The 9,245-nt window shown below is 40.5% G+C and overlaps 1 protein-coding gene across 1 annotated transcript in view; it reads right to left on the bottom strand.

The window, feature by feature from the left end:
• STK32B (serine/threonine kinase 32B) overlaps positions 1–9,245 on the bottom strand; it is a 378,978-nt gene that overhangs the window by 277,051 nt on the left and 92,682 nt on the right. The window lies entirely within an intron of this gene.

Raw genomic sequence — 9,245 nt, 5'->3', positions numbered from 1 at the left:
TCTTTCTTTCTTTCTTTCTTTCTTTCTTTCTTTCTTTCTTTCTTTCTCTGTTTCTTTCTTTCTCTGTTTCTTTCTCTTTCTCTATTTCTTTCTTTCTCTCTCTCTCTTTCTTTTTTTTTGCTCTTTGGAGGGCAATTGGGGTTAAGTGACTTGCCCAAAGTCACATGGCTAATAAGTGTGACAAGTGTATGGAGCCAGATTTGAACCGAGGTCCTCCTGACTCCAGGACTGGTACTCTATTCACTGTACCACTTAGCTGCCCCCCTTATAGTTGCATTCTTTATATATGTATCCCAACAATCTAGCACAGTGCCTGGGCACATAGGAGATGTTTAATAAATGCCTGCTGATTTATAAAATTGTTTGAAAAGACTGTAAAAAGTTGAGCTTTTAGCATTAATAATGATTCATTTAGTCATTAACATTAAAACTTTGAAATTATTCTTTGCTTAGTGCCAGTAGAAACCAAAGCCATGAATAGGAATTTTAGTACCTGACAAGTGTCATGTTGGATGTAAGAGAACTTCACCTAACAAGGAGTAACTAGAGACTGCAGGACACTGGCAAAAGGCTGTTCCCAAGTAGGCTACCCTGCTTAGGGTTGGGGTGGAAGCAACAGAGCAAGGCAGGGGACTCAGCCCAGCTGCCACCTGGTATCTTCCTATTTTAAATAATTATTCAAACCAAATAAATACTAAGTTCTGTGGTTCCTATGCTGTTGACATGTTAGACCATGTTGTAAGGACTGTGAACACCCTCTAATGTGGCACCCTGAGGCAGGGTCCTAGTCATCTCACTTAAGTTATGGATCTGGTGGAAAATATTTCTTTTCTGTGTGAAGTTTATTCTGAATAAAATTGTGACATAGAGTTTCAGATAGAACGTCCACGGAAACAGGCAACTTACATCTAGAGCACCCAGACAATGAGCACCACTACCACCACCACCTTTGCCTCTATTTCCCCTCAGACTCTGATGGAGACAGTCTGGGAACCTGAACCTGAGAGCCCTGGGACTCCATTGGTTCCAGCTCAGGGCCTTCAAATATCACTCTGGGAAGTAACCTCTGTGGAACTTCAACCTGGCAACTGCTCCTACCAGTGTCACAGTCATGGCTAATATAGATGAAGAAAAGAAAAGACTTGACGTTGTGAAATAGCTCACCATCAGAAAGTGACTTCTCAGTAGAAATGACATTAAAGAAAAACCATTCCCATTTGTTCTGTCATTGCACCCGAAGGACCATGGGACTTACAGCTGAAACCTCCCATGTGTGTTTTCTCCCCCATTAGAATGTGAACCTCCTCGAGAGCAGACTGTCTTGCTTTTCCATACATATCCCCAGAGTTTTGCACATAGAAATCATTTAATAAATGCTTTATTTGCTGATTAATTCATGCATAGAGAAGGGGGTGAAGACATCACCTAGACACAGACAATTGTAGAATGCTCATTAATAACAACATTTAATATTTCTATAGTGCCCACTATGAGCCAGGAATTGTGCTAAGGGATTTATAATTATTACTTCATTTGAACCTCATAACAACCCTGGGAGGTGGATGTTATTATCCCCATTTTACATATAAGTAAACTGAGACAAGCAGAGGTTGACATCAATATCATTAGCATCATGGAGGAAGCCAAGATGGCAGAGTAAAAGCACAAACTTGGCATGAGCTCCGGCTTCAACCATCTCCAAATCCTGTAAAAAAAAAAATGACTCTAAACAAATTTTAAAGCTGCAGAGCAACCCACAAAGAGACAGAGAGAAATAAATCTCTTGCTGAAGGCAGCTTGGCAGGCTGACAGAAAAGGTCTATTGCAGTGCACTGAGAGCTGAGTGCAGTCCCCAGTGAGCCATGGTTGCAGCCCCAGGGTGGCCCAGACTGGCCAGAGCCCAATTCAGGAGAGTGAATCACCAGCACCTGTGGCAGTTTCCAGACTCCTCAACCCATGAACACCAAAGAAAAAATTAAAAGTCAGTGGGGAATTCTGTTGTAAGGATGAAGGAACAGCATGGTCCAGCCCCTGCCTCTGGGGTTGAGAAGAAGGAGGGGAGGAATGTCAGGGAGACACAGCGATCACAACATGGCTACTATCAGAGCTCCTGCCCTGCAGATCATAGGGGAACCAAGCGACTATTCAGAGGGTAATCGCTCTTGCTTTGACCTCCCTGGATCTGGATCATAGTCTTGGGTGGTGGTCCTAAGGTGTGTTGCCAGTGAGCCAGAGCTTGTGGGGGCTACAGAGAGGGTGCCCAACTAATAGCTCTGGCAGCTGCAAAACCCCCAGCAATTTGGGACATAGCTCCCTCCATTCTGGAAGCAGAGTTCTACCATGGCAAAGAGTTCAAAAGTCAAGTAATTGGCAGATGAGGAAGTGCAATCAGACCACACAATCTTTTAGGGGGGACAAAAAGGATCAAAGTATGGAAATGGAGGAGGACAATGAATTCAGACCTGCTGCATCAAAAGGTTCCAAGAAAAATATGAACTGATCACAGGCCATGGAGGAGCTCAAGAAGGATTTTGAAAATCAAGTAAGAGAAGTGGAGTAAAAAGTGGAAAGAGAAATGAGAGTGATGCAAGAAAATCATGAAAAGTCAGTCAATAGCCTGCTAAAGAAGACAAAAAAAAAATTCTGAAGGAAATAACACCTTAAAAAGCAGACTAACTCAAACAGCAAAGGAGGCTCAAAAAGTCAATGAGGAGAAGAATATCTTAAAAAGCCAAATTTGCCAGATGGAAAAGGAATTTCAAAAACTCACTGAAGAGAATAATTCCTTCAAAATTAGATTGAAGAAACTGGAATCTAATTACTTTATGAGAAATCAAGATACTATTAAACAGATACAAACAAATAAAAAATAGAAGGCAATGTGAAATATCTCATTGGAAAAACCACTGATGTGGAAAATAGATCCAGGAGAGATCATTTAAAAATTATTGGACTACCTGAAAGCCATGATCAAAAAAAGAGCCTAAGGGGTGGCTAGGTGGCGCAGTGAGTAGAGCACCAGCCCTGGAGTCAGGAGGACCTGAGTTCAAATCCGGCCTCAGACACTTAACAGAAAAACTAGCTATATGACCTTGGGCAAGTCACTTAACCCCAATTGCCCTCCCCCCAAAAAAAGAGCCTAGACACCATCTTTCAGGAAATTATCAAAAAAATTGCTTTGATATTCTAGAACCAGGGGGCAAAATAGAAATGGGAAGAATTCACCAATCTCCTCTTAAAAAAGATCCTAAAATGAAAACTCCTAGGAATGTGATAGCCAAATTCCAGAGTTCCCAGGACAAGGAGAAAATATTACAAGCAGCCAGGAAAGAACAATTTTACTATTGTGGAAACAGATTCAGGATAACACTAGATCTAGCAGCTTCCACATTAAGAGATCAAAGGGCTTGGAATATGATATTCCAGATCAAAGGAGCTAGGATTAAAACCAAGAATCACCTACTCAGAAAAACTGAGTATAATGCTTCAGGGGGAAATGTGGTCATTCAATGAAATAGAGGACTTCCAGGCACTCTTGATAAAAAAACCAGTGCTAAACAGAAAATTTGACTTTAAATTACAAGAAGCAAGAAAAGCATGAGAAAGTAAACAAGAAAAAGAAATCATAAGGAACGTATTAAAGTTGAACTATTTACATTCCTACATGGAAAAACGATAATTGTAACTCATGAGACTTTTCTCGATATGAGGGTAGTTGAAGGGAATATATATGTATACATACATATATATGTATGTATGGAGGGTGTATGTGTGTACAAATATATGTGAGTGTGTGCATATGTGTGTACATGTATACATAGAGGGCACAGGATGGGTTGAATATGAAGGGACGATATCTTAAAAATAAAATTAAGAGGTAAGAGTGGAATATATTGGGAGGAGAAAGGGAGAGATAGATTAGGGTAAATTATCTCATATAAAAGAGGCAAGAGAACACTGTTACAATGGAGGGGAAGAACAGGAAGGTGAAAGGGAATGGGTCAAACTTACTCTCACTAAATTTGGTTTAAGGAGGGAATAACATACACATTCAATTGGGTATCTTGCCCTATAGGAAAGCAGGGGGAAAGGGAATAAGAGGGAAGCTGATAGAAGGGAAGGCAGATTGGGAGAGAGTGTAGTTAGAAGCAAACTGTTTTGAAAAGGGACAGGGTCAAAGTAGAAAATAGAATAAGTTGGGGGGAGGGATAGGGTGGAGGGAAATATAGTTAGTCTTTCACAATATAACTACTATGTTAATGTTTTGCGTAACTACACATGTACAGTCTACTTTGAAATGCTTGTGTTCCTGGGGGGCAGGGGGTGAGGAGGAAAGAAGGGAAAAACTCTGGAACTTAAAGTTTCAAAAAACAAATGTTAATGAATGTTACATGCAACTGGGAAATAAGATATACAGGCACTGGGGTATAGAAATTCAACTTGACCTAGTAGAAAGTGGAGGGAGGGGAGGATATAAGAGAGAACAGATTGGGGGAAGGGGTATTCAGTAGAATTGCTGTTCTGGGGTGGTGGATAGGGGACAGATGGGGAGAAAAATTTGTAACTCAAAATCCTGTGGTTGGTGGAGACAAGATGGCGGAACATAAGTAGTAACTTTTCTAAGCTCCTCTGTGAATCCCATCACAAAACTTCAAAAAGTGAATCTGGGGTTGGCTAGGTGGCACAGTGAGTAGAACACCAGCCCTGGAATCAGGAGGACCTGAGTTCAAATCTGACCTCAGACACTTTACACAAAAACTAGCCATGTGACCTTGGGCAAGTCGCTTAACCCCAATTGCCCTCCAAAAAAAAGCAAAAAATAAAAATAAATAAAGTGAATCTGAATGGATTTTGGAGTGTCAGAATCCATTGGGAGACAGAACATGGCAGAATCCAGCCCAGGAAAGTGCCCACGTGGATCGGGACGGGGTGGCGTGAGGCATGCAGGGGTTGCAGTATCTTGGACTAGAGAGCAGACTACAGAAGAGAGAGAAAGAGCCCCAGCCAGCAGACTTACCCACCCCAAGGGCAACTCGCAGTTGTCTCACCAGCATCTCACCACGGGAGGGGAGAATCTGTTGGAGCTGGGTAAGAGAAAACTCAGGGCCTGCAGCAGAGACAGCAGCTTTTCCTGGGACTATCAGCCCCCAGCCTGGAAGTTTAAAAATCACCTGACTGATTTTCCAGGGGCAAGAATGTCAAAGTAAACTCTGGCTGCTCAGATTCCCCCTCCCTGACCAAGAAAACCCAGAGATAAATGTCTCACCCAGAGTAAAATCCTGAAAAAGCAGAAATAGCCTCAGTCTTAGGAGTCATGGAGAAAGGGTGTAACTGAGGCAGTAAAGAGTCTGAAGAGAACAGCAGGAGGGGTCCCAACAAGTCCCACCTTACCTGACCAGCAAAAGCTTGCCTGAGCTGTAGCCCAGGGGCATAGAGGCAGAAATATGAAGTGGCCAGACCACCCCTCCCCAACAGATTACTCTGTGAGCCTCAGGGTAACTCAGGGGAAACACTGAGAATCCTGGTCTTGGCCTCAATCTAGACACCCAATGGCTACAGCACACAAAGCCAACAACCAGGCACCTAGCTCCCAGCCTGAGAAGCTTGGGTCAGAGCCCTCTGTACTCCAGGAGCAGAAATACACTTTAAAGGACAGGAAATAGTCAATTATAATGGATGACTAACTTTGATAGACTGGACTTTTCTCAGAAATTCAGGGTTATAAGTCAACCCCAAAAGACTCATGATGGAAAGAGATGTCTCCATTCAGAGAAAGAACTAGAAAGAACTGAGTTTGAATCCAGATTGAAGCAAACTACCTGATCTTTTTCTTGTTTGGTTGTGTTTCCTCTTTCCCATTGTTCATTCTATCTGATACAATCCTTTTTTATAACCTGACTAATGTCTAATGTGAAAGTATTTGCAGATCCTATACTTGATTGTATGCCATCATGGTGGGGGGAGGGGAGGGAGGGAGAGAAAATTTGAAACTCAAGGAACTGTGGAACTGAATCTTGTGAACTAAAAGTAAACAAACAAATTAATAAAGACCAGAAAATTAAAAAAAAATCTTGTGGAAATGAATGCTGAAAACCAAAAATAAATAAATGAATTGAAAAATATCATTAGCATCATCATCATCATCAATATCTAAAATTTATGTAGCACTTACTATATGCCAAGAACTATGCTAAGTATTTTATAATTATCTTATTTGATCTTCACAGCAGCCCTGGGAGGTTGGTTCTGTTATTATCCCCATTTTACAGATGAGTAGTAAACAAAGGCAAACGTGGGATAAGTGACTTGCCCAGGTTTGCAGCACCAACAAATGTCTGAGGCCAAATGTCTCAGTTCTTCCTGACTCCAGGTTCAGTGATCTTTCCAAATTCATACAAATGGCGGGGGGGAGGGAGGAACGACACTATGGAGCAAGTGTAGTGGAGAAGAGATAGCTTAGAAGTTGCAAATACATAAGGGGTCAATTATGGGCTCTGTATGGGGAGTAATGTCCAGTCCCTTCTTCAGGGAGTGATTTTCCTCCTCAATCCTCATTTACTTTATTTTAAAGTTTTCTCATGTACTTATTCTAGAATGTTGTGTATTCTAGTTGCCAATGCTTCTGTCATACATCCTTACTAGCCTACAAGCTGCCTGAAGGCAGGAGCAGGGATTCTTTTAGTACCTAGCACTATACTTCACAAGTAGTAATTTCTTTTTTGTTTGTTTGTTTTTTTAAGTGTTTATGTAAATAGTATTTTGTTTTTTCCAATTATATATGAATATAGTTTTCAATATTCATTTTTACAAGATTTTGAGTTCGAAAATTTTCTCTCTCCCTCACCTTTCTCCTCCCCAAGATACCAGTTATGCTTATGCAATCATGATAAATGCATTTCCACATTAGTCATGTTATGAAAGAAGAAACAGGACAAAAGGAAAATCCATGGGGGGAAAAACAAAGAAAGAAAGTCAAAATAATATGCTTCTATCTGCATTCAGACTCCAACAATTCTTTCTCTGGATTTTCCATCACACACATAGTAGATTATTTAAAAACTTTTATTGAATGAATCAATGATTTTCCAAGGTCACACACTAGCTAATGCCAGAGTTTCTTCTGATTCCACTCTCTCATTGACTTGGGCTGACTCAGGAAACTAGCTTTCTCATTTATGCAGTAGTTCATGATTAAAAACACTTTCTTATCCATTGTCATTAGAACCTCACAAAAGCCCTATGAGAGGAGTAGCCTAAGTGTTCTTTCTCATCTTCATTTTACAAAAATGGACACTGAGGTTTAATGGGATGATCCATCTGCTTCATGAGACTAAAGCAAACCAAAGGAGGGAGGGGAATAGCATAAACAAACCAAGAGGCAAGAGAGGACTTGGTGTGTGGGTAAATGTCCTTGGGCTACTTATGTGATGGAGAAGAAGGTAACTAATACACAGTGAGAGGCACCAGCATTTCTGGTCAATGGGTCTTGTGATACAGTAGACAAGAACTCTTGAAAGGACAAAGATCAATGAATTTAGAATCAGAAAGGTTGGATTTGAATTCTAGGTCAACTACTTATTACCTGTATGATCTTGGTAAATCACTTCCCCTCCCTGAGCATCAATTTCCTCATCTTTAAAATGAGGATGATAAAATTTGCCTGGAGAATCAGCTTGGCATAGTAGCCAGAGAGCTCACCTCAAAGCCAGGAAGACCTGGCTTGAAGTCTCACCTTTGACACATACTGCTTATATGTGACAAATGTACGAGTCACTTACCCTTTCAGTGCTCAGAGCACTGAAGCTATAAAGGTACTGAACTAAATTGACTAAAGGAACTTCCTCACTTGGAAGTCTCCTCTAAGTAATGAAATCAGAAATTTAGTCCCTATTCCTATCTCTATTTGTCCCTCCAACTTTGGGTTTGCCATGAGGAAAATATTTTGCAAACACTTCTTTTCTGGCCCAGATCTATCATTTCATGTCTGTGGGAGTGTGACAAGGACCTCCACGATTCATGACAATTATCTATTGCTTAGTCTTAAAGAGCTGCCTGGGAAATCTGAGAAATGGAGTCACTTGCCCAGGGCCATGCAACCTGTATATATCAGAAGCAGGACCTATTCCCCTGACTCCAAGGCAGCGATCATCAAAATTCGTATGGCAGGTCTACAAAGTCCTTTGCTTTCATTATCTCATGGCACCACAGAGTTTTGTTGTGAAGGACCAGTATTCCATACAGGTGCTTGTGCTGAAGGAAAATGGTAAGTAGTAATTTATAAATCAATAGCAATTATTACATGATGGGTTCAATGAGAAATCAAAACTGACCTTCAAATGGATAGCAAAGCACCATACTGCTGAATTAGAACTCACTCTTCACTGGTATCAGCTCACTACTCCCTCATTGATTTCGTAATGGAGAAGAGACCATCTTTCCAGTTGACAAGATGACTCTTCCCTCTGCCTCAACTCACAGTCGATAAATTGCCAAATCATGTCAGTTCGACCCCCACCATATTCCTTGAATTTATCTCCTCTCCACTCACACAACTATCACCCTAGAAATGTTCTCATCGCCTCCTATCTGTATGATTATAATACTTGAACTCCTGATTTTGAATGTTTCTTCTCTCCAACATTTAGTTATCAAAAATATTCTCCTAAAGTGCATAACTCCCCTTCAGTGGTTTTCTATTGTTGTTACAATAAAACACAGACTATTTTGTGTGATATTTCAAGTCCTGGCTCCAGAATCTTCTAGCCTACATTTCTAGGTTTATTACACATTACCCTCATTTACATACTCTAGTTCTAATCTACCTTTCCAGACTTCACAGTATGGTTCTAGCCTACTTATTAAATATCACCGCCATTCACAAATTATCTAGGCAAATCAACCTAGTGGCTGCTCTCTGACCCCCACATTCTATCTCTTTATATCCATGCCTTTCTTTGCATAAGCTGCCCTGCTTGCCTGGAATGTTTTTCTCACCTCTTTCTCTTAGAATAATTTACTTCCATTAAGACTAATCCCTAATGACATCCATGGGAATTCTTCCTTTGTGCATCTATTTGTTAGTAGTCTCCCCTTCATCAAATTAACTCATATTATCTATTTGCACATTGTATCCTCATAAACTAGCTTGAGATATTTTGTATTGAGATTTAGAAAAGGAATATACATACATACACACACATCTATCTATCTATCTATCTATCTATCTATCTATCTATCTATCTATC

The sequence above is a fragment of the Petaurus breviceps genome, unplaced genomic scaffold (assembly GCF_028583685.1).
Source record: "Petaurus breviceps papuanus isolate PSGF00001 unplaced genomic scaffold, PetGlider_PUasm1.0 140, whole genome shotgun sequence".
In the NCBI taxonomy this organism is placed as follows: Eukaryota; Metazoa; Chordata; class Mammalia; order Diprotodontia; family Petauridae; genus Petaurus; species Petaurus breviceps.
This window is presented reverse-complemented; position numbering and strand designations above follow the sequence as displayed.